This window comes from Suricata suricatta, chromosome 5 (assembly GCF_006229205.1).
Source record: "Suricata suricatta isolate VVHF042 chromosome 5, meerkat_22Aug2017_6uvM2_HiC, whole genome shotgun sequence".
NCBI classification, from domain to species: domain Eukaryota; kingdom Metazoa; phylum Chordata; class Mammalia; order Carnivora; family Herpestidae; genus Suricata; species Suricata suricatta.
Window position 1 is genome coordinate 24,627,143 of NC_043704.1, and position 26,783 is coordinate 24,653,925.

Below are 26,783 nucleotides of genomic sequence, written 5' to 3' on the forward strand. Positions count from 1 at the left end.
CAGAGTGGCTAAAATGAACAAAGCAAGAGACTATAGATGCTGGCGAGGGTGTGGAGAGACAGGCACCCTCTTACATGGTTGGGGGGAATGCAAACTGGTGAGCCCTAAAACAAAGACTTTTCCTATTTCATGTAAAGAGAGTCTAGCTATCTTTAACTTTATGTAGAAAAATTTTTAGGTTTTTTTTTTGCATTGTCTCAACAACTTTTTATGAAATTAAGTTTCTTGTTCATAATCACTATATATAAAACTGAACTATGACTCGTAGTGACAAGAAACAAATGCATACAATGTTATTTTGCCACATACTATGTTGATTATGTAAATTAAAGTATTCACCAGGTTTACAAACCCATTAGTTTTAAATTTATTTATTTTACTTTAACAAGGTTTATTAGCAGTAAGTAATAGGAGCTCAATGTCATACCCCTTAAAATGATGGGTCTCAAGACCCTAGCCACTCTTCATGTTTCACAATGTTCAAAAAAAATTACATTTCCGCTGAAATATTCATGAAAACAGACCACATTCTGGGCCACAAAACTCACCTAAACAAATTTAAAAGAATAAACATCATATGAAGTATGCTTTCAGACCACCATGGAAATAAACTAAAATTGTAACAGAAAGATAGTTACAATACCTCCAAAAATTTGGAGATTAAACAATATACTTTGAAATAGCACATGTATCAAATAAGACATTTCAAGAGAAGTTAAAAAAAATTTTGCACCAACTCGAAATGAAAATATAACCTATCATTATCTGTGAAATGCTGCAAAGCAATATTTTGCAGGAAATTATGGCACAAAATGCATGCATTAGAAAAGAAGAAAAAGCTAATGTCAATAAACTCAACATCCACCTCAAAAAAGTTAGAAGAAAACCCCAGCAAATTAAATCTAAGCAGGAAAAAAGAAGTATTAAAAGTTTGAGCAGGTATCAATGGAATTGATAAAAGAAAACCAATAGAGAAAAATCAAAGAAACCAGACATTAGCTCTTTGAAAAGATCAATGAAGCTGATAAGATCTTAACCAAGCTTATTAAAAAAAAGAGAGCAAACACAGATTACTAGTATATGATGATGGTTATCACTACCTATCCAATGGACATTAAAAGGGAAATAAAGTAATACTATGAAAAATACTCTGTGCCCACAAGTTTGGTAACTTAGATGAAATGAACCAATTCCTTAAAAGCTGCAATCCATTAAGACTAATTAAATAAGAAGAAATGGATCTTTTGGAAAAAAATATATATATAATTTAATCTGTAATCAATTATCAGTAACCTTCTAAAATAGAAAACACCAGGTCCAGATGGTTTCATTATATAATAAATATAAATTTATATAATGCTGTGAAGCCAGCATTACCCTAATACCAAAGCCAGACAAAGATATTACTATAAAGAAAGACAATAGACCAATATTTCTCATGAACATGGATATAAAACCTTTAACAAAATATCGACAAATTGAATCAAAATGTGTATGAAGATAATTATACATCATAACAAACCCAAATTTATTCTAAGAATGCAAGATTGCCTCTATATTCAAATATCAATGCATATAATCCATAACATCAACAGGCTAAAAAAGAAAAAAATATATGACCCCATAAAAAGATACAGAAAAAGCCTCTGATAAGACCTAACACCTACACATGATAAAAACTGTTAAAAGACTAGGAGTAGAGGGAAACTTCCTCAACATGATGAAGTACATCCACAAAAAACCTAAGCTAACATCATGCTTAATGATGAGAAACTAGAAGCTTCCTGCTAAAATGAAGAACAGGCAAAGACCTCCCCTCTCACCAATCTTATTCAACATCATACTGGAAATCCTAGCTACTACAATAAAATTATAAAAGGAAATAAAAGGTATATAGATCGAATGAAGAAATAAAACTATTTTTCACAGATGACATGACTATAAAAGTAGAAAATCACAAAGAATCAATGAAAAAACATCTAAAATGAATTAATGGTTACAGAAAGGCTGCAGAATATGAGGTGAAGGTATAAAAGTCAATTTGTTTTCCCATATACAAACAATAAACAATTGGAATTTGAAATTTAAAACACTATGCCCTTTATATTCGCACCAAAAAAAAGTGAAACAGGTAGAATCTAACAAAATATGTAAAAGATGTATATGAGGAGAACCATAAAACTCTAAGGAAGAAATCAAATAATATCTAAACAAGTGGAAATTCATTCCATATATATGGATAGGAAAATTTGATATTGTTAAGATAATAGCTCTTCCCAAATTTATCTCTCAGTTCAATGCAATGCAAAATAAAGTCGCAACAATCTACTTTTGTCTGTATAGAAAGAAATAAGAGCCAAGTAGCCAACACAATAATACTGAAGAAGGACAAAGGCAGAAAACTGACATGACTCAATTTCAAGTACAAGAAAACAACAGTATTAAAGGCAGTGTGATATTGGTAAAAGAGTAGTTGATGCAACAGAATAAACATCCCAAAGATGGCCCCACACAAACATAATTAACTGATCTTTGACAAAGGAGCAAAGGCCGCTGACTGGAGAAATTTTAACAAATGGCACTAAACAACTAGCAATCTTCAAACAACAGCATCAACAATAGAATTCTAGAGACTGACCTTACCCCTTTCACAAAAATTAACTCAAAAATCAACTCATAGAATCATGTAATTATATGTACGACATAAAACTATAATACTTTTGGAAGATATCATAGGAGAAAATCTTTGTGACCTTATATTAGCAATAAGTTTTTTAGATATAAGACCAAAAGCATAATTGACAAAAGAACACATTGATGTTAGACTCCATTAAAATAAATAAAAATCTCTGTAAAAACAAAACAAAACAAAACAAAAAATTTTAGAAAATGAAAAGAGAAGCCACAGACTGGGAGAATATATTTGAAAAGTACATATGTGATAAAGGGCTTATTTTATACTTTCCCTCTCTCTCTCTTAAAACTCAACAGTAAGAAAACAAACAATTCAATTCAAAAGAGGACAATAATCTGAAAAGAAACCTAATCAAAGAAGGTATACCAATGGCAAATAAACCTATGAAAGGATAGTCAATCTTTATGTCATTAGGAAATTGCAAATTAAAACAGTACTGACATAGGACCACAGATTGGGTAAACTATAATATGGCTAAAATCAAACACAAACTAACAATACCAAATTCTAGTGAGGATGTGGAGCAATAGAAACTCTCATTCACTGCTAGGAATATGCAAAATGGTATAGCCACTTTGGAAGACATTTACACAGTTCTTACAAAGCTAAACATAGTTTTAGCATACAATTCACTCTCCTAGGTATTTGCCCAGATGAACTGAAAACTTGAGTTAACACAAAAATAGTTATATATCTGCTTTTGTTTGTTTGTTTTTAAAATTTATTTATTTATTTATTTATTTATTTATTTATTTATTTGTTTCCTTTTTGGAGGAGGAAGGACAGAGAGGGAGAGGGAGAATTCCAAGAAGACCTCATGCTATCAGGGGGGCTCAATCTCACCAATCATGAGATCATGATCTGAGATGAAATCCAGAGTTGGACGCTTAACTGACTGAGCCACTCAGGCACCCCTGCACACAAATGTTTATAAGCCTTTTTTATCATAATTGCAAAAATTGGAAGTAACTAAGATGTTATTCGATAGGTGAGTGGATAAACAAACTATGATACATCCATAGAATGGAATATTATTCAGCAATAACAAGAAAAGGCATGGGGGACCCTTAAATGTATATTGTTAAGTGAAACAAGTTAGTTTGAAAATATGTTTGATTCTAACTATATGACGTTCTGGAAAATACCCAACTATAGAGAAACTGAAAAGACCTGTGGTTGCCAGGTTTCTAGGAACAAAGGCACAAGGATGAATAGGTAGAGCACAAAGGATTCTTAGGGAAGTGAAGTTATTTGTATAACACTATAATGGTGGCCACATGATATTATGCAAAGAAGTGAACCCTAATGTAAGCCATGGAACTTAGTTAATAATGTATCAGTATTGGCTTATCAATTGTATCTCAAATGTACCACACCGATGCAATATGTAATATAATAAGGAAAAGGCAGGGAAGGAAAGAGTGGAAATGCTTTGTACCTTCCGTTTAATTTTTCTATACCAAAATAAATGTATACTAAGCAATAGATTACTAATTAAAAATAAAAATCAACTTTCCCACCCCTGCCCCCCAAAAAGGACTGCAATTCCAAGTCTTCTGCTTATGGTTAACTTTTGAAAATATGTCTGCCAGATCAATGAACCATGTATAAAGTTAATTCATGCAATAGCTAAAGAAAATATATTATATTTTAAAAAGTAATGTTGAATATAAATAATTAAGTAAATGATATGGATTTTATGAAACTTCCTCAGATCATCTTGTTTAAAGTTACATTTCCCCAAACCTGGAACTCACTGGGTTTGAGAGGACAAACTATCATTTTCTTACTCTATATTTTACCACTTCTCTTGCCTCACTAGAATGTGATTTCTTTCAGGGCAATAGCTTTTGACTGGATTGTTAACTGCTGTATCTCCAGGATCATGTAAGTACATAGAATATGTTCAGAATGAGAAAAGATTAAAATGATTATATATATAAGCATATATATACACATATACATGTATATACACATAATCGTATATATATATATGTATATGCACACACACATATACATGCATATGCCAATGTATATGCATACACACACACACAGGTGTGTGTGTGTGTGTGTGTGTGTATGTGTGTGTGTGTGTAATTCCAGCACAGAGCTCCTAAATCTCTTATAACTTCCTAAGTTATAAAGCTCCAGGAGCACCTTTTAATATTCGGTCTTTGATCATGATTCCTAACACAGAGTTCCTAAATCCCTTGGAATTTCCTGGGTGACAGCACTGGCTTTTGTTCTAATGAGGTGACACTTGGTGGGCTCCTTGATGGGGGCTGAACATAGAACGATCAAGCTATGATGAGAAGCTTGGGAATTTTAGCTCCATGCCCAATTCTATGGGAAGGAGAGAGGTGCTAGAAATAGAATTAGTGAGCAATCATGCCTACAGGATGACATCTCCATAAAAGCCAAAAGTACAGGCTGTGAAGAGCCCCTGGGCTGGTGAACATATCCACTGCCAGGAGGGTGGTGCACCCTAACTCCATGGAGGCAGAAGCTTCTGTACTTCCAGACTTTGCCCTATGTATTTCTTCATCTGACTCTTCATTTATATCTTTTATCTTATCTTTTATTCTATAATAAAGTGGTAAACAGTAAATGTTTTCCTGAGTTCTGTGAGCTGTTCTATCAAATGATGGAACCCAACGAGAGGACCCTGGGAACTTCTAATTTAGAACCATTCCATCAGAAGCACAAGTTACAACCTGGAACTTTTACTGGCTTCTAAAATGTAGGAGTCACTCTTAACCTTAACCTGTGGGGTCTGTGCTTACTCCAGTTAGTGTCAGAATTGAATGGAATCAGAGGTCACCCAGCTGGGATAGCAGGAAATTGCTTGGTGTGGGGAAAATGCCCTCATATCTAGTGTTGTTAATGTGGTGGTAGAGAGATGAGTATAGAAGAGACAGAGTTTTTTCCTTATCAGCTATAAGGGACCAACCTGTCAGTAATGCCCAGGTTGCATGATAAGAACCATGTAAATGCTCTGAAGTAAAAGTCACTCTTATTACTGGATTCTAATACATTTCAAAGTCTCCCACAGCTGTTTATTCACAAACTCAATGAGGTATTTTGGATAATTAATACCCAGGTTTTTTTGGGGGGGGAGGAAACACCTCTACAATGTGTTTTACACATAACCAAACATTTTTAGTTTGATTTAATTCAAGGGGATAAAAAAGAAATGAATGTGCACACAATCATACAACTAGAAAAAAGCACATTAAATGATTTCATCAGATACATTTTTGAACACATAAATATGGATTAGAATGTGTATTTAATATAAAGAATAGAATATGTGTTTTGTAGGCGCAATTAAATTATAATCTTTTTTATGCACACATCACAACAGATAGTAAGTCTTAACAAGGAAGAAGCAAACACATTAAAAATATGTTCAAAATAAGATAGTACAGAGGGAGAAATAATATATAATTACAGACAATCACAGGAGTAAAAAACATTGCATATTGTGATTCAAGCAGCAGGCATATTTCATAGTCAGCAAACTTTAAGCCAGTACCGAAAGACAGAAGAAAACAAGGCACAGAAAGGTCAGAAGGTATTCCTGAGAGGCTTGGATTCACCACTTAATTTAAACTTCATTTTGTGCACCTCTGGTTCTTCCCACTTGTATCTGATCTAATCCACTTCACTTTAGAGCAGGGTTATTTAGCACATGTATGTCTCTCAGGTTTTCAAAAAGTAAGGATTGCCTTATTCAAATTAGAACCATCAGTTCTTAGCACTGTAGTTTTTTAATTTCTTAATTTGAGTTTAGTGGATGCATGCACTTAGGGAACTTGAAGACATTTTGAATAATTAAAACCTCACTAAAAAGATACATTTTGGGGCTAAAATGTCATCTGGTAAAGCCCAAAGCCATTTATAGATGGATTTTGAAATAGTCACTGTTTTAAGCTACACTCTAACTTACTCTAACGGTACTGTACATTGAGAAGAATTGCATTTTACTTTATTTCAGAAGAGCCAAGAAATGCATTACAAAGCAACCGGATAGCAACACTTATTGAAGATTTATAACATGTATTAAAATTTTGGCCACAGATTCCTGTGGCAGTTTTTATTCTTCTCTTGTTAGATTTAAGAAAACAGTAGTCCGCAGTGTCTCAGTTACTTGCCCAAGGTCACACAGTAAGTAAATGGCAAATGATATCTCCATTTCCCCAAAGATTCTTCTTTTCATATATCACATTAACTAGTATAGAACAGCAGAGGGTGCAGAAATGACTTTTTCTAAGCCATGGGAGTATTTTGTGTCACTCTCTATGAAAAATTTTTGGCCATGTATTTCCAACCCAGAGTCATAAGGAATAAAGATAAGCCTCTAAAATAGCACCAAATAGCAGAAGAACATGAAATTTCTTGTGCACAATTCCCACCTCTATCAATCATGAGTTGTATAACATATAGGTCATGCTAACCTAAGTCATGAAACTCTTACCTGTCAAATGAAGGTTAAAAACCCACATCCATACTGTTGTTATGAAGATGAACTAAAACAATAATTTAACATGCCTTTTAACATCTGGCACAAAGAAACATTCCCTGGGCAAGACAGATGCTCTTTTTACTTTTTAACTATTCCTCCAACCCCTGAACACATTGAATAAAAGTTACTAGAGTATTTGTTATGTGCCAGACCCCATATCTAGATACTGATATATTAAGATCTACAAAAAGATAGAATCTTACCCGTGATCCTTTACATAATAAAGCCTGAAGCAAATAAAAATACTGATGATTTATTTAAGAAGTGAGAATCTAGGATATCAGGGTGTGAAACAATAGAAAGGGAAATGAACAAATGTGTATTGATGCATTCTTTTGCTGGTTACTATTTAGTAAAGAACCCAGAACTGACACACTTCTGCAGGTGGCTCAGCAGGTAGAGTGCTAGATGGGTCATTTAGCACCAGCGCTGTGCTGTTTGGGCCACAGGAAGAACATTTAGACGAGTTACAAGATAAACGCATGTCTGAGAGTGCTCAGTCAGGGAAAAAAAGGAGAGGAGTTATGTGCTTTTTTGTCTACTGTTTCTTATTAGTCAAAACATATACCACAGGAAAAATACCTTAAACCCATTTCTGCAATGCAATACCTAGTGACTTGGACATGCTTCAAGGAGCCTAGATACCCTGACATGTCATGTGGTGTTTCATACAAATGGATCAAGTGAGTGGGAAGTCAAAAATTCCACAATTTTACCAAACGAACAGTTCTGCAGAAATGGACAGAGAAAAGACTCAGGACTCTCAAAGTAAATGAATTGTTGACCCTCAAAAATGACAGCATATTTGGGCACCTGAGTGGCTGAGTCAATTGAACATCCAGCTCTTGATTTTGGCTCAAGTCATTATCTTACAGTCCTGTGATCCAGCCCTGTATAGGGGTCTATGCTGGGCATGGGGCCTGCTTGAGACTCCTCTCTCTCTCTCTCCCCCCTTCTCCCTCTGCCCCTACCAACTTTTATGCTCTTATGTGCACTTTCTTTCTCCAAATAAATAAATAAAAATAAAAAAGGGCAGCATCTCACAGGTGAAAGTAAGTTATCAACGTATTATATTACGGGCACCAAGAGAGAAGCATGCTTAGGAAAAAAGAAATTGCAAAATGTGTCCACTGCTTCCAAGAGAGAAATAGCCAAAAAAAATATGGAATTGAGTAACATGACAACCTAGTTAATATTTCAAAAATCAGATACTTTGGAGGGGTCCAAAAGACAAATTGGAGTAAAAAGGAAGCATAAGTGTTATCTCTCTATCCAATATTCAAGGCTAACCAAGAAAAACAAAACAAAACAAAACAATATATATAAATATGACATTCTGGGGAACTAAAGAACTAGAGGGCTAGGATCAGAAAATAGAAATGGTATTGTGATGTATCAGATATATTGAGGCATCTTCTGAGGGAGGGAAATACACTGGCTCTGGGTAAGAAAAAGTCGCAATGGAGGCCATTAATTACATAATATGTAGAATACAATAATAAAATCAAAAGTAACAATACTCAAGAAATATAAACAGAATTATTGGTAGAAATTATAAAGATGTCAAAAAAACTTGAAAAAATAAGATAACCAAAAAGAAAAAATATATGTATATGACACAAGTCACTAGAGGAAGATGATTGTCAGGAAGGAGAATAAGTAATAGTAAAAAATATAAGAATCAGATCTAAATATAAATAAAGACATATATAGCTAAAAATAAGATTTTTAAAAATTACATATGAGTCAAAAAGTTTCAGTATTAGAATTAAAATACTGGAATTCAGTGTATATGTTTCCAAGGAGTAGAGTGTAAATATATGATTAATAAAAGCAATTAATAAAAAAGAAGACCAGAAAGAAGAAATAGAAAAGGAAATAAAGGCAGGGAAAATAGAGCCCAGAATAAGAGACTTTATATATATACACATATATATTTATATGTACACATGTGTATATATATATACACACACATATATACACACATGTATATATACATATATATTTTATTTATATATATTCAGAATAAGATAATATATTCATATTAAGTATAGTCAGAATAAGACAATATATATTCATTTATATATATGCATTTACATACACACATAAAAATGGCTGAAATGATTTAAATTATACACATGCCCAAATATAAATATTCTAGTAATAACAATAAACATAAATGGATTAAGCTTTTAGTTAGAATTCAGAAATTATCAGATTGAAATTATAAAAATCTATGATATTTACTAAAGATACATAACAAAGGTACAATGTAGACAAGGGAAAAAACTAGAAAATAAAATCTGATATATAGATATATTCAGACAAAATTAGCTTTATTATAAAAATACATTATTAGGAAGAGCCTGATAATGAAAGCCTGAGTTAAATAATGATTTAAAAATCCAAAATAAAGTTAAAAATCCAGGTAAAGATAATAATTTTAAAAAAGGAATAGAAGAGGTTAAGCAAAAAATATTATTACAGACAGATGATATGTACATAAAAATTTTAGAAATAAAGTGTGCAACCATGTTGTTATATGAAAGATCAAAAAATTCAACTGAATTCCTCTTTCTCAGTAACAAATATGAAGAAGTCACAGTCCTCACAAACATGAGCAATTTTATTGATATAAATGTGCTAATTGCAGGGGACTTCAATACTCCACTTACACCAATTAGTAGATCAACTACATAGAGTATCAGTAAAGAAACAATAGCCCTGAATGACACATTGGACCAGGTAGACTTGACAGATATATTTAGAACTCTACATCACAAAGCAATGGAATATACTTTCTTCATAAGTGCACATAGGACATTCTCCAAGATACATCACATACTGGGTCACAAAACAGCCCTCAATAAATAAGAAAGAATTGAGATAATACCATGCACACATTCAGATCACAATGTTATGAAACTTGAAATCAACCACAGGAAAAAGTCTGGAAAACTTCCCAAAACATGGAGTTAAAGAACATCCTATTAAAGAATGAGTGGTTCAGCTAGGCAATTTGAAAAAAAATTTTTTTAATGATTTTTACTTATTTTTGAGAGACAGCACAAGGAGGGGAGGGTGAAAGAGAGAGGGAGACACAGAATCCAAAGAGGCTCCAGGCTCTGAGCTAGCAGTCAGCACAGAGCCTGATGCAGGGCTCGAACCTACAAACCATGAGATCATGACCTGAGCCAAAGCCAGACACTTAACGGCTGAGCCACCCAGGTGCCCCTCAACTAGGCAATTTGAGAAGAAATTTTAAAAATGTATGGAAATAAATGAAAATGAAAGCACAGCAATCCAAACCCTTTGGGATGCAGCAAAGGCAGTCCTAAGAGGAAAATACATTGCAGTCAAGGCCTATCTCAAGAAACAAGAATAATCACAAATACAAAATCTAACAGCACACCTAAAGAAATTAGAAGTGGAACAGCAAAGACATTCAAAACTCAGTAAAATAAGAGAAATAATAAAGGTCATGGCCGAAAGAAACCATATAGAATAAAAAAAACCCCTAAAAACCAGTAGAACAGATCAATAAAACCAAGAGTTATTCTTTTTTTTTTAAATAAACCAAATTGGTAAACCTCTAGCCAGGCTTCTCAAAAAGAAAAGAGGACCCAAATAGATAAAATTATTACAACCAATCCCTCAGATATACAAGCAATATTAGGGAATCCTATAAAAAAATTATATGCCAACAAACTGGACAAACTGGAAGAAATGGACAAATTCCAAAACAACCATGCACTACTAAAACTCAAATCGAAAGAAATGCAAAATTTTAACAGAGTCATAACTAGAGGATAAATTAAATCAGTTATCAAAAATATCCCAACAAATAAGAGTCCTGGACCAGATGGCTTCCCTGGAGAATTCTACCAGACATTTAAAACAGAGTTAATACCTATCCTTCTCAAGCTCCTCCAAAAAATAGAAATGGAAGAAAAATTCCAGGACTCATTCTATGAAGCCAGCATCACTTTGATTCCCAAACCAGACAGAGACCCATAAAAAAAAAAAGAGAACTACAGGCCAATATCCCTGATGAAAAAGGATGAAAAAACCTCCACCAGATACTAGCAAATGGAATTCAACAGTATATAAAAAGAATTATTCACCACAATCAAATGGGATTCATTCCTGAGTTGCAGGGCTGGTTCAATATTTGCAAATCAATCAATGTGATATATTACAGTAACAAAAGAAAATATAGGAACCATATGATCCTGTCAATAGATGCAGAAAAAGCATTTGACAAAATACACCATCCTTTTTAATTAAAACCTTCCAGAAAGTCAGGATAGAAGGAACTTGCTAAACATCATAAAAGCCATCTAAGAATAGCCCACAGCTAATATCATTCTCAAAGGGGAAAAACTGAGAGCTTTCCCCCAAGATCAGGAACATGACAGTGATGTCAATTCTCACCACTGTTGTTTAATATAGCATTGGAGCTCCTAGCATCAGCAATCAGACAACAAAATGAAATAAAAGGCATCAAAATTGGCAAAGACAAAGTCTAACTTTCACTTTTCTTAGATGATGTGATACCCTACATGGAAAACCCGACAGACTCCACCAAAAGTTGAATAGAACTGATCCATGAACTCAGCAAACTCACAGGGTACAAAATAAATGTACATAAATCGATTGCTTTTTTAAGCACCAATAATGAAGCAACAGAAAGAGAAATCAAGAAATTGACCCCATTCACAATTACACCAAGAACCATAGAATACCTAGAAATAAACATAATCAAATATATGAAAGATCTGTATGTAGAAAACTTATGAAAGAAATTGAAGAAAACACAAAGAAATGGAAAAACATCCCATGCTCATGGATCGGAAGAATAAATATTGTTAAAATGCCAATATTACCCAAAGCAATCTACACATTCAATGCAATCCCAATCAAAATTGCACCAGCATTCTTCTCAAAGCTAGAACAAACAATCCTAAAACTTGTATGAAACCATAAAAGACCCCGAATAGCCAAAGTGATATTGAAGAAGAAAACCAGGCAGACGCAGTTGCGTGAGGGGATTTTGCCTTCGGCCCTGCCGTGGAGCAAAGCTTGTTCCTCTCCCGCTCAGCTGCGCAGGTTGAATTGACCAAAGCAATGGTTATGGAGAAGCTTAGTCCCCTGCTGGTCAGGTGGGAATTTGTGAGACAGTATTACACGCTGCTGAACCAGGCCCCAGACATGCTACACAGATTTTATGGAAAGAACTCTTCTTATGTCCATGGGGGATTGGATTCAAACAGAAAGCCAGCAGATGCAGTGTATGGACAAAAAGAAATCCATAGGAAAGTCATGTCACAAAACTTTACCAATTGCCACACTAAGATCCGCCATGTTGATGCTAATGCCACTCTGAACGATGGTGTGGTGGTCCAGGAGATGGGGTATTTTCCAATAATAACCAGGCTTTGAGGAGATTCATGCAGACATTTGTCCTTGCTCCTGAGGGCTCTGTTGCAAATAAGTTCTACGTTCACAATGACATCTTCAGATACCAAGATGAGGTCTTTGGTGGCTTTGTCACTGAGCCTCAGGAGAAATCTGAGGAAGAGGTAGAGGAACCTGAAGAAAGACAGCAGACACCTGAGGTGGTCCCTGATGATTCTGGGATGATTTATGATCAGACTGTCAGCAATGATTTGGAAGAACATTTAGAGGAACCAGTTGCTGAACCAGAGCCTGATCCTGAACCAGAACCAGAGCAAGAACCTCCATCTGAAATCCAAGAGGAAAAGTCTGAGCCAGTGTTGGAAGAAAGTGCTCCTGAGGAGGCTCAGAAGAGTTCTTCCCCAACACCTACAGACATGGCACAGATGGTCAGGAGGACCTAAGGACATTTTCTTGGGCATCTGTGACCATTGAAAATCTTCCACCCAGTGGAGTTGTTCCAGTTACTGGGATCCCACCTCATGTTGTTAAAGTACCGGCTTCACAGCCTCGTCTGGAATCTAAGCCTGAATCTCAGATTACACTGCATAGGCCTCAGAGGGATAAGAGTACGAGAACAATGAATAAATATTCCTCCCCAGAGGGGACCTAGACCAACCCGTGAAGCTGGTGAGCAAGGCAATGGGGAACCCCGAAGAATTGTGAGACACCCTGATAGTCACCAACTTTTCATTGGCAATCTGCCACATGAGGTGGATAAATCGGAACTTAAAGATTTTTTTTCAAAGTTATGGGAATGTGGTGGAGCTATGCATTAACAGTGGTGGGAAATTACCCAACTTTGGTTTTGTTGTGTTTGATGATTCTGAGCCTGTTCAGAAGGTCTTTAGCAACAGGCCCATCATGTTCAGAGGTGAGGTCCGTCTGAATGTGGAAGAGAAGAAGACTCAAGCTGCCCAGGAAGGGGACAATCGAGATAACCGCCTGTGGGGACCTGGAGATCCTCGAGGTGGGCTGGGTGGTGGAATGAGAGGTCCGCCCCATGGAGGCATGGTGCAGAAACCCAGATTTGGAGTGGGAAGGGGAATTGCTCCAAGGTAGTGAATTGCTCTTCGTTGATTCACACAGCAGTACAAATCTTCTAGCTCCTGCAAACTGGTGAATTTCTTATACCAGCGTTTGGTATCCTGGAGTATGACCCTAGTCTTTTATAAACTGCTTAAGTTTGTACAATTTAAAAAAAAAATAATAAGAAGAAAACCAAAATGGGAGGCATCACAATCCCAGACTTTACACTCTACTATAAGGCTGTAATCAACAAGACAGTATGGCATTTTCACAAAAACAGACACATAGACCAGTGGAACAGAATAGATAACCTAGCGTTGGACCCACAAATGCATGGCCAATTAATCTTTGACAAAGCAGGAAAGAGCATCCAGTGGGGGTGTGGGGGGGGGACAGCTTCTTCAGCAAATGGTACTGGGAGAACTGGACAGAAACATGCTAGAACACTTTATTATACCATACACAAAAATAAACTCAAAATGAATGAAGGAACTGAATGTGAGACAGGAAGCCATCAAAACCCTAGAGGAGAAAGCAGGAAACAACCTCTTTGACCTCAGTTGCAGCAATTCCTTACTCAAAACATCTCCAAAGTCAAGGAAATCAAAAGCAAAAGTGAACTATTGGGACCTCATCAAGATAAAAAGCTTCTGCACTGCAAAGGAAACAATCAAGAAAACTAATAGTCAAGAAACAGAATGGGAAAAGATAGTTGCAAATGACATATCAGATAAGGGGCTAGTATCAAAAATCTATAAGATCTCACCAAACTTCACACCCAAAAAACAAATAACTCAGTGAAGAAATGAGCAGAAGACATGAATAGACACTTTTCCAAAGAAGACATCCAGATGGCCAACAGACACATGAAACAATGCTCAATGTCACTCATTATCAGAGAAATATAAATCAAAACCACACTGAGATATTACCTCATGCCAGTCAGAGTGGCAAAAATGAACAAATCAGGAGACTATAGATGCTGGCAAGGATGTGTAGAAACAGGCACCCTTTTACAGTATTGGTGGGAATACAAACTTATGCAGCTGCTCTGGAAAACAAGGTGGAGATTCCTCAAAAACTTAACAATAGAACTACCCTATGACCCAGCAATAGCACAGCTAGGGATTTACCTAAAGGATAGAAGAGTGCAGATGCAGAGGGAACATGTACCCCAATGTTCATAGCAGCACTTTCAACAATAGCCACATCATGAAAAGAGCCTAAATGTCCATCATCTGATGAACTGATCAAGAAGATGTGGTTTATATATACAATGCAATACTACATGGCAATGAGAAAGAATGAAATCCCGCCATTTGCAGCAACATGGGTGGAACTGGAGGGTATTATGCTAAGTGAAATAAGTCAGTCAAAGACAGATATATGTTTTCACTCAAATGTGGATCTTGAGAAACTTAACATAAGACCATGGGAAAGAGAAGGGGGAAAAAGTTTACAGCAAGGGAGAAAGGCAACCACAAGAGATTATTAAATACAGACAACAAACTGAGGGTTGATGGGGGATGGGGGAGAGGTGAAAGTTGGTGATAGGCATCAAGGAGGGCATTTGCTAAGATGAGCACAGGGTGTTATATGGAAACCAGTTTGACAATAAATTATATTTTAAAAAAAAGAAGCCACAGTTCAGAGATGCTATTTGCAATAGTAACAAAATATATTGTTCATGGAGTGACTCTATAAAAGATGTTCAAGAACTCAATAGAGAATATCGTAAATTTTTATTAAAGTGATTTAAAGATAACCTAAATTAAGAGGAAGACAATTTGATCATATCCAACTGTCATAAACTCAGGGTCTAAAGTTCTTTCTTGTCTTAACAAAAGAGTAAGATGCAGGATTACAAAATAGCAGAGAGAGAGAGAGATGGCTAATGTCTGAGAAAAGACAAGAGCCCCGAATGCGTGTTCTTGCCCCATATTTATTAAGACCAGAAGGCTTAAGGTAATGGGCATGCAAAAAGAGACAAAGAAACTGTGAACATCAACTTCTGGGCATGAAGGAAAAGGAGTCTTTGAAGATACAGTGTTTGGAGTTTGGGTCAATATAAAACAAAATCCAGGTGCCGGGCAGATGGGCAGATGGGCTGATGGTTGTTAACTGCAGATCAGAGGCGCTGTGTCTATTTATCTTAGCTAACCTATGGAAGAAGATAGATACGGGAAATGATCTCAGGGTTAATAAGACACCTTTTCTTTTGTTAACCATCTCAAAGCTCTGGGCTACATCGCCTGCAGTGCAGTGGTCTATAGTCCAATTTACTTGTTTTGCCTAACTTTGCCCTATTCTCCTGTGAAAGCAGCTTCTCTGCTCTAGTACTAAATTGGGGGGCACTTTTGCCCTACATGCCTAATCTTGCTTACCTCCTATACCTTTGTATTGGGAGCCTTTTCACTCCTTCCTATTTTGGGCCTTTGCCTGTTCCTCTCTATTTTGGAGTTAAGCACCCCCTAATTCTTGGGGTGTATTTGCACCATCCTATTCTCAGGGTGCCAATCACGTTGACCCAAACTCAGGTGTGAGCATACTATGACTTTTTATTTCTCTATGCTTTGTTAACCCATTGATATAAGCCCGGAGGATTCCTAAGCCTATTCCCCACATCCAGCTGCCTACTAAGGCTAATTTTATTTTATTTATTTTTTTTTTAAATTTTTTAATGTTTTATTTATTTTTGATACAGAGAGAAACAGAGCATGAGAGGGGGAGGGGCAGAGAGAGAAGGAGACACAGAATCCGAAGCAGGCTCCAAGCTCTGAGCTGTCAGCACAGAGCCTGACGCGGGGCTTGAACCCACAAATGCAAAATCCGACCTGAGCCAAAGTCGGAGGCTCAACCGACTGAGCCACCCAGGTTCCCCTAAGGCTAATTTTAAAGCTATAATAATTACAGTTCTGAGGCATAGACATAATAATATGTGCAGAGGCCAGTGAAGTAAAATAGAAAGTTTATAAGTTGATAAAACATATTTAATGTTATGAGAAAATGGTCCTATTATATTGTTAAAGAGAAACAATGAATTAAAATGTTACATGATAATATGACCATCATTATCCCAAACACACACACACACACACAATAAAAACATAACCAAAGGAGAACAGTAGCGTGCCAGATGATAGTGATGTGTATATGTAGATTCATTAACTCTAACAAAGTTACCATTGGTGGGAATGATGAATAATAAAGAAAGCTATGCATGTGGAGGCAGGGAGTGTATGAGAACTCTCTGTGCCTTCTAGTAAATTTTGTTTCTAACCTAAATTTTCTCTAAAAAATAAAATATATTTTATTCTATTTTAATTTTTTAAAAATGTTTTTTATTTATTTTTGAGGCAATGTGAGCAGGGAAGGGTCAGAGAGAGAGGGAGACACAGAATCTGAAATGGGCTCCAGGCTCTGAGCTGTCAGCACAGAGCCCAACGTGGGGCTTGAACCCATGAACCAAGAGATCATGACCTGAGCCAAAGCCGGACACTTAACCAACTGAGCCACCTAGGCACCCCTAAAATCTATTTGAATAAAAGAAAAAAAGAGGGGTGACTTGGTGACTCAGTCTGTTGAGTATCCAACTTAGGCTCAGATCATGATTTCAGTGTGGGTGAGTTTCAGTCCTGCATTGGGCTTGCTGCTGTCAGTACTGAGCCCACTTCAGATCCTCTGTCCCCCAGCTGCTTGCTCTCTCTCTCTTTCTCTCAAAAATAAATAAACATTTAAAAATAAAGAAAAAGATGAAAAAGGAAATCAGAAGAAACAAAGAATGGGGAAAATGACCCACCCATTGACTTTGTAAGAATGGGAAATATATTCCCCACCATTAGCATTCCTTTCACTGATTAATGCCAGTTATAAAACCAGAAGAAGCAAATGTTCTTGCCTGTATTGCCAAGAAAGAGACAATGTCCTGATAAGTAGGACACATTGTGTCAATTCATAAATATCTTTAAAATCTTTCCAGGAACATTTGGTTATTTTGATTGTCTATTGTTTTCCATTAGTAAAATGTGAAAATAATTTGTTTGCTAAAATCTTCTCTTGTACCTCAATTTTTAAACAACTAAGGGCACCTGAGTGGCTCAGTCAGCTATGGCTCCGACTTCGGCTCAGGTCATGATCTCATGCTCGTGGGTTCAAGCCCCACGTCGGGCTCTGTGCTGACAGCTCAGAGCCTGAAGCCTGCTTCTGGTTCTGTGTCTCCCTCTCTCTCTGCCCCTCTCCCTCTCATGCTCTGTCTCTCTCTGTATCAAAAATAAATTTAAAAAACATTTAAAAAATTAAAACAAAAATAAACAACTAATCTATGTACATGGTATCTAGTATCTTACATGGTATGTAATATTTGCATTAAGCTTGAAGACAAATTTCTGAACATTTTCAATGTGATTAAATGCAGTTTTATCGAGCAGAATGAAGGATGAATAATATGCATAATTAAGTCCTTCTGACAGCATTAATACTTAGCCTGAGGAGTCTGTCTCCCACATGTTAAAATGCACACACACACAGTTTTTTTCATTGTTCTGATTACTATCTATCTGGGAACTATTTCATAAACAAATAAAAAGTATGAGAAAATAAATTCCTAACTGATAGAAAACATTGAAAGTTAGTATTTCAAGTTAAAAATACTTGTCTCAATACCACATAATTCCATTTACGTGTGGAATCTTAAAAAAATGAATAAACATACAAACAAAAACAGACTTATAAATACAGAGAAAAACTGGTAGTTGCCAGAGGGGAAGAAGATAGGGGAATGCATAAAGTTGGTGAAAGAAATTAAAAGGCACAAACTTCCAGTTATAAAATAAATAAGGCACAGAGATGAAAAGAACACCATAGGGAATATAGTCAATAATATTGTAATGATACTGTATGGTCACAGTGGGCAACTAAGCTTACAATGGTAAGTACTGTGTAATGTATAGAAATGTCAATCATTATGTTGGGTACCTGAAAGTAATAGAACATTACAATACAATATTGTACATTGAATATCTATTCTTCCCTTAAAAAGTTAAAAGTACTCTTGTTTCCTGTTTTATTCATAATGTATAAAAACACCTCTCTCTGCAACAGCTATAATGAGTGAAATTAGATAATATGTAAAATCTAATCTTAGCCAATTAAAATGTGGATTACTGCAATGGTAATATCTAGTTAATTAGATATTTGTTCTACTTTTCTAATCTCATAAGGAGGGAAACTCTTTTATCAAAAAAAACCCAAATCCTATCGGCTTTATTTTTATGTTTTTTAACTTTACCCATATTTTTTTCTTTTTTTATCATACCGTTTAGCTTCTTATATCACATTGAATCAACCTATTAAAATCTTATTTTTGAAGTCTTTCAGTATATGTATATTTAATTTTTTGAGTTGTTTTAAAACTTTATTTTTTTGTTTTATTTTATTCTTTCCTCATATTTCACTTGATGTTTAATTTCTACCAGATTGAATTTTAATTATGCACATAGCTTCTACTTAAGTTGGGGCACATAGGTATTTCTGACATTTGGAAATTTGATTCCAAAAAATAAAGAGACAACAGTGTGAAGAAAGCTCTACTTTCCTATCCTGTTCAGTTATACTTTGCAGCCCATTCTCTGTTTTCTGGGGCAAAGATTTCAGGTTTCTAATAACAAAGATGTATGAAGCAATTTCAATGTTTGGGGTACTGTTTCATATACATTTTCTAGTTCAAATTTTTAATGAGTGAGAAAATATATGTTAAAAGTTTAAGATATAGGGTATAATCACAAAATTTGGCAATGCTATTTATCAAATAAAGGTCTTTTTTAAAAGTTTATTTATTTATTTTTGAGAGGGAGAGACTGAAAGAATGAGCAGGGGAGGGGCAGAAAGAGGGAGAAAGAAAATCTCAAGCAGGTTCTGCACTGTCAGCACAGAGGCCAATGTGGGACTCGAACTCATAGACCATGAGATCACGACCTCAGCCAAAACGGAATCAGATGCCTAATTTACGGAGCTACCTAGGTGCCCCAAATAAAGGTCTTTTTATATCACACCCCCGATATTTCATCATACCCTCCACACTCCCACACACATATACTCATGCATTTGATTTAGGGAATGGCAGGAAGATGAAGAGGAAAACACAAAGAACTCAGACACTGATGGATCCCTGAGAAGGTTCCGTGCTGTAGCCTATCCTGTCCTGGGTCGCAGTAGGTGGGAGACAGAATCCTGAAAGAGCATCCAAAGGGTGAAGGAAACCTCTGCTCCCTGATCTCCAAGAACAGTGTTAGAACCCCAGAATTCTTCCGAGTCTCAGAATTAACTGATGTGTCTGAATCCACAAGCCTTTGCTTGTGGATTGCTCAGGGGGATGCCAAATCATTTCTCCTGCACCAAGAGCCCCACGAAGCTAGCACCGAGAGACAGAACCCCGAGGAGAAGGATCAGGCAGGAAGCTGGCTGACCGGAAGTGAAAAGCCTCAGCCTGAAACACAAAAGGCTCGCTAAGCAGATGGCAGCCTGACTGGGACATGATGTGAGGTGCCCCATCCCCCAGCACAGAAACGCATGTGTCTGATTTTTCCAATCACTCTCTTATCTAGAATTTAGTGGCTCGTCCAAGAAATAATGAAAGAAACATGACTTAAGTGAGAATTTATTGGTCAGCCAGGAGAATGAGGAATTTAATTAAAGCCCCTTTATAGATACATAAAAGTTTTAGCACATGTGCATTTGTAACTTTATATTTATATATACAGCTTCAGACTGATGAAATTTTGCCATCTGTGTGTGCTGGATGGAAAAAAAAAAAAGCAGGCCCAGTATGACTTATGAATTTCCCAAGGCCACAGAGCTAGAACACAGCCAGAACTGAAATACTTGTAGCCTTGCCCTGAGCCTACACTTTGAAGTGATATGTCTTCTCAGAAATTATTCTTTATAGTGAAGTTAGCCAATTTTTTTTGAGGGAACATGCATGCTGCCAAACCAAATATCTGGATGGATCATATCAATAAATATACACATTATATATGTGTGTCCTAGGTTTATTCTCTATCTCTCTCTCTCTCTCTCTCTCTCTCTCTCTATATATATATATATATATATATATATATGTATGTATATATATGTATATGTATGTGTGTGTATATATATATATAATTTGAGGAGTTTTGCTTAATGCTTAATATATTTTCTCATCCCTGTTTTCATTAAAATACAGAAAAAATTTATTTGAGTGATATTTAAAAAAGGTTTACAAGTATATTAAAAGTCACTCATTATCAGATTAAAATAAACAAACTGGCATCTTCTTTGTCCAAAATATTATGTAACTGAGGTACACAGTCCCTAATCTTAAAGAATGAATATGGAGAGATATGCTTTAATTTTGATATCGTACAGTAACTCAAGCATGTATTAAAAGGAAAATAGAGTGAACATGTTGCTGTGGTTTTCATCAGAAATAAATGTTTCTATTTCAGAAGCTCAAAGAAGAAGCCATTTGGGACAAACTCTGAGGCAATATAGTAAAGTATCTACAGGTACAAACACAAGATAATAATGATCTAGTTTTGGCATAATATATCAAATCCCAAAGGCCAGATGATACAAGTTGTATTTGGAGTATATGTAGGATAAAGTAGGGAGTGAAAGTAGTCTTGCAATATCACTGGAAGACTGATCAGGAAGGGCATAGTATAAAATATTAAGGAGTCCTTTATTCTTAAGAAATTAAGTTATGTGACCTAAAATACAATGTATATAGATATTTAAGAGTTGTGCCTGTTCCCTGAACCACCCGAAGTGGTAGGTGTCATCCACACAGGCTCTGACATAAATATCTCCTAGAGGTGTGAAAAATGGTGGCTCTGAAGATAACTGTTTGCAAAACAAGGAATATATCAAAATAGCATTGGTGATAGAAAATGAGACCTGGAAATGGAAAATGAGACTTAAAATTTACTCCAGTGAGAACCTGAGCAAGTGGTTTCAGAAACATTTGAGTTAGAGAACCAAAGAAGAACGTTCTAGATATCAGTGGATTGCCCATGCCTCCAAATGCATCTTTCTTTGCTGGTTCTGCAATAAAAGGGCCCTAGAGCAAGCACAATAATCAGTTCTATCTGTAGAGAGCTCTGTGCTGCTGCTGTTTAGCTATAGGAGTGATTGTGCCTAAGCCAAGAGTGTGTAGTTTCTTAGCAGGCTTGTAGCTCCCACTCTAATCTGGTAACCAATCCACTGCTGCCCTCCTGACATAGACACTGCACACCCCAGACCCTTATGCAGTCTTGGCAGTAAGCAGGTCCTGAAGTTTCAACTCCCCCTCGACCCTTGCTTGCCAGCCTCAGTCAGCCCATACCCTCAAGGGTAAGGGCAGCTTATGCAACCCTACGGACAGCACAATATGTATGTACCCCAGGCTCCTGATGCCTCAGCTGCTTCTGTGTGCCTTTTTCTCTGCCCACTGGCATATCAGATGGAGTGTTTTGAGCCTCCACAGCTAGGGTAGCCCAATGAACATTTTCTGCCATTCAGTGGGATGCAACCACAACTTCTAGAAGGCAATCTGTATCCCAACCTTGGGGAGGGGACATCCCTGCCCAAGTTTGTCCTTCCTTCCTCATGTTCTTTGAAGTTCTCTTTACATCTTCATCATTTCTTTGCTCTTATTATTACCAATTACTTATATTACTCTCCTCCTGTTCAAATTAAATTGTGGTTTCTGTCTCCTGAATGCACAAGGAGGGTCAAATAAAGGTAGAGGAAAGAGAAAATTAGATGTATTTGTGCTTCTTACCATTTGACATATAGAGATGATTTCTGGGTAAGTGATTAGGGAAACCAAAGTAATGTTATTAGAAACTTTCATTGTCTAATAAAAAAGCTGCTTAATAAATATGTGAATGTGTGGCTGAATAAGTTAATGACGCATGTCATGACGCAGTCACTGTATTCCTTATTCCATTCCTCAGTTTCTAGTTTCTAGACTTTAAAATTTTTAATGTATACAGAGATGATTACTAGCTTACATTAATCACGCTCACAATACATTTTTGTCCAAATAGGCTTTAATTTATTTACAGTGAAAATATAACTCTTTAGTATGGCTTAAAGTTTTTGACAGCTTATCAAATGTATGTTAAATACATGTATAAATTAGCAAGTCAGTACATCTTCTATCTTTGAAACTTCAGAGAATTTCCTGGAAATAATTTGCTTTTTAATCCCTGCCTTGCTTGTTTCAAATGAACTATTCCCTCTCTTTTATGTTGTTCTTTTATTTAGAGAGAGGACATATGATTGTTTAGGTATAAACATATTTATTATGTTCTGTTACTAGATCAGATATTGATTAGAAATTGGGTAGTTCTTCACTTTTTATTTACAAATTATTCTTTTGGTGCAATAATTGTTACAGATGGTCAATTATAATGTTACATATCCTCATTTTATTTATACTATGTATATTAGTTTCATAGGGCTGCTGTAGTAAATTACCACAAACTGGGTACTTAAAACAAAGAAACATATCCTCTCACAACTGCAATGGCTCAGAGTCTAAAAATTGAGATGCTGGCAGGGCTAGGCTTCCCCTGAAGGCTCTAGGAGAGAGTCCTTCCTTGCTTTTCCAGATTCTGAAGGCTCCTGATACTCCTGACATTCTTTGGTTTATAGCAACATACTTCCAGCTTTGCCTTTGTTTTCACATGGCCTCTTCCCTGTGTGTATGTGTTCTCTGGTCTTCTTCAAGAACACAAATCATTGGATTTAGACTCTGTCTTAATACTACTTGACCACATCTTAACAAATTACATCTACGATGACCACATTTCCAAGTCAGATCACATTTTTTGAGATTCCTGGAGGATGTACATTTTTGAAGTACACTATTCAACTCATAGTTGATAATTAGGGATAATTAATTTTGTAGGGATGTTTAATTTAAGTTTGAGGAGATTTTCTAGGATGGAGTCTGAAAAAATACAAGTGAATTAGAGATAATTTTAGTTTTTCTTAAGCTACTTTTATAGCTGGAATATATTACATGATTTTTTTATAGTAAACACTCAAGTTAGAAAAACCAACATAGATGGATATGTTCTTCTAAGTCCCAATCCTCTCTTCTGCTTCACACTCTTTTAATAGGGATGTTGCTTTGTTTAAGCCATTTATGGACCTTAATATGGTTGGGCTAAATTTCTATCAACGTTCTCAGAGGAGTCGAGTAGGACTGTTAAACCTCCAGCTACCCAAATAAGAAAGCAAGAAACTCAACTGGCAGAGCGGCTATCTGAGACCATTGCTCATCTATATCATAGCAGATTTCTTTTAATTTCCTCCCTACAATATCAAGGTGATTATTCCTGATCTTTCCAGCACAAAGTGGAAGTTATAACTGATTATCTTGTCTGATTCTCAGATAGATAAGTATTTGTTGACATTTGGCTTAGGAGTTAAGATTGAGAACATTATTCTAGAAAGGTCTCAGTAATATATATATAGTAATTAACTATAAGTTATGATTTAAGCCAAAGCATTCTTAATATCCAATAGTGTATAAATTCTGGTATTCAAATTCTCATCCTCCAAAGGGAAGTTGTCATTATTAATTAATAATCATTAAATCGCCTTTTAAGAACTCCATAGGAGGCAAGACACCTGACTTGTCCCTAATAATTGCTTATATTGTTAGGATATTATATCATCCTGATAAATAAATAAATATTCCAGATAATTAGCATATGAATAAAAATAAAAGGAATGGAGATCATAATTTTAATGCAGAGCTCACTGGGAATGGCAATATTTGAACAAAGGAGGAGACAGAAACATTTAAAAAAAAAAAAAGGGATAGCCAGAGATAAGCTTTCTAGAGAGAGAAATAATCAGTGCAAATGTCCTGAAATGTGTGTTGCCTGATGTGTTTCTAGGACAGAAAAGAGATTAATGTGACTGCAGCAAAATGGGCAAGGGTGAGATGTAGAAGATGACATTGCAGAGTTACCAGGTGGCAGTGGAGTTATGGAACATCTTATAGACCATGTAAGTAAGGACTTACATTTAGTCTGAGTAAGATAAGGCCACTGGTCAGTTTTGCCAAGAACAGTGAGATTATCTGATTTTGATTTTAAAAGATTACAAGAGCTACTGTGCTACAAATTGTCTGGGTTGGGGAGGAACAAAGTGAAAGCAGTGATATTAAATAAATAAGAGATAGCTTATTACAATTATTCAAGTGGAGATGCCTGTAGCTTTAACCAGGGTGTAAGAAAGGCAGGTGGTGAGATTTAACAGCACTTTAAAACACTTTTTTTATACATCCACTTATGGAAACCCAGTGATTTTGCAACTCATGCACTTTTACATAAGTAAACTGCCTCTGTCAAATTCAGCAATGACTTGCACATTGTTAGAGCCAATGGTCAAATCTCAGTCTCCATCTCACAAGATCTGCTCCCCGACTGTTAGGGATCCAGAGTAGCTGTGAAGCCCATGGGCACAAAAGGTTGGGAGGAGGCTGGGAGGAACTATCGGGCATGTATAACCTGAGATACCTATTTATATGCCACCTGGATGGGTATATTGCATAGATTGCCACATACATAAATCCAGACCATACTAGGAAGGCTCGAATCAGAGAGATACATTTTAAAGAGGTATCGTGGGTACTTTTAGCAATGAGGAAGAATGAGATCAATAGGGAGCAAATCTATTTCAAAAAGCAAAGATGGCATTTGATGTTAAGAGGTCAGAAAGAAGAGGAAGCAGCTGCAAAGGGAAGGAGAAGGACATCAGCTATTGAGGGAGAAATAAAACCACAAGGCAGCGGTGTGCTGGAAGACAAATAAAGGCAGCGTTTCAATGATATGGGAGTAAATCATGAGCTGAGGTAAATACTGCTACCAGGTCAAGTGAGATGAAGATGGAGAATTGATCAGTGGCTTTGGCATTGTGGGAGGCATTGGTGATTTTGATGAGATAGTCTACTTAAGTAAATGTGGACAAATCACAGTTCTGAGCTTCTCTGTCTAATGTATAAATTGTAACATCAAATGACCCACGTACCTCATTAGCATGTGGCTCAAATAAGAGATAATTTATATCAGAGTGACTTAAAATTGGCAAAAGGTACAAATATAAGGTAAGATGACTTTTATTATTAATTATAATTGGCATTTCATGCAGGTCTTCTCTTTGCTGATGAACCCTATTAAACAACCATTTGCTATACTTTCTGTTTTGTTTTCATCATATGCTTTTACTCTATGTTTTAAAAGATAAAGATATAATTTATGTAAGATAACAGGTATTGGAAACTCCTTACTATCCCTTTCTCTTTGAACCAAGCCATTTATTTGTTTCTGCTAAAGAGCTCTATTTCACTTAGGTTTCAATTTCATTTTTATGGAGTTCTCACACATCAAAAAGAAGTGCCCCATAGCAGGCAGTGAACAACCCATTTTTTAAAGAGTGATACGGATTTGTATTGTCTCATAAATACAGATGTGTAGTACATGTATTTAGTGCAGAATTTAAAGCATGTGAGGATCTGATTGTGCGGCTGTTACTAAATTTGTGGTCAGAGGACAAGATATTTGAATCTATGTCAAATCTTAGTCCCTGAAGATAATGCATTAAACCTTTCTCTAAATTCCTTCCTTTTTCTTAATTTCTATGACTCATTTCTGAGAATGATGCCCAAAGATATTTGCTCCCATATTTCTAGTTACTTTGTTTTTTCCAGGTTTTCTAGGCATCATATTTTATCATACTGTAAGTAAATTTTTAGGTGTGCAATGCCACTATTTTCCCATAAAACCCTTTAATGTGTCTTTTAAACTCATTTAAATGTAATATTAAAGAAGGAAAACCACCTATATTGCTTTTAAAACATTTTATTAAGGTATGCATTGTCTAAATACATACAGACAGACAGACAGACAGATTGTGGAAAATAATATTAAAGAACTGACATTTAAAACTTTTTTAATGAAATCCAAATATTGCACTGCCCTGTCATTTAAAATACACTTCCGAAAACAATATTATTGATATGTTAGGCATAATCAGAAG

The 26,783-nt window shown here is 35.8% G+C and overlaps 1 pseudogene; it reads left to right on the top strand.

Moving 5' to 3' along the window:
* The first annotated feature begins 12,322 nt into the window (after positions 1–12,322).
* On the top strand, positions 12,323–13,739 carry LOC115292601 (annotated as a pseudogene).
* The last annotated feature ends 13,044 nt before the right edge of the window (positions 13,740–26,783 follow it).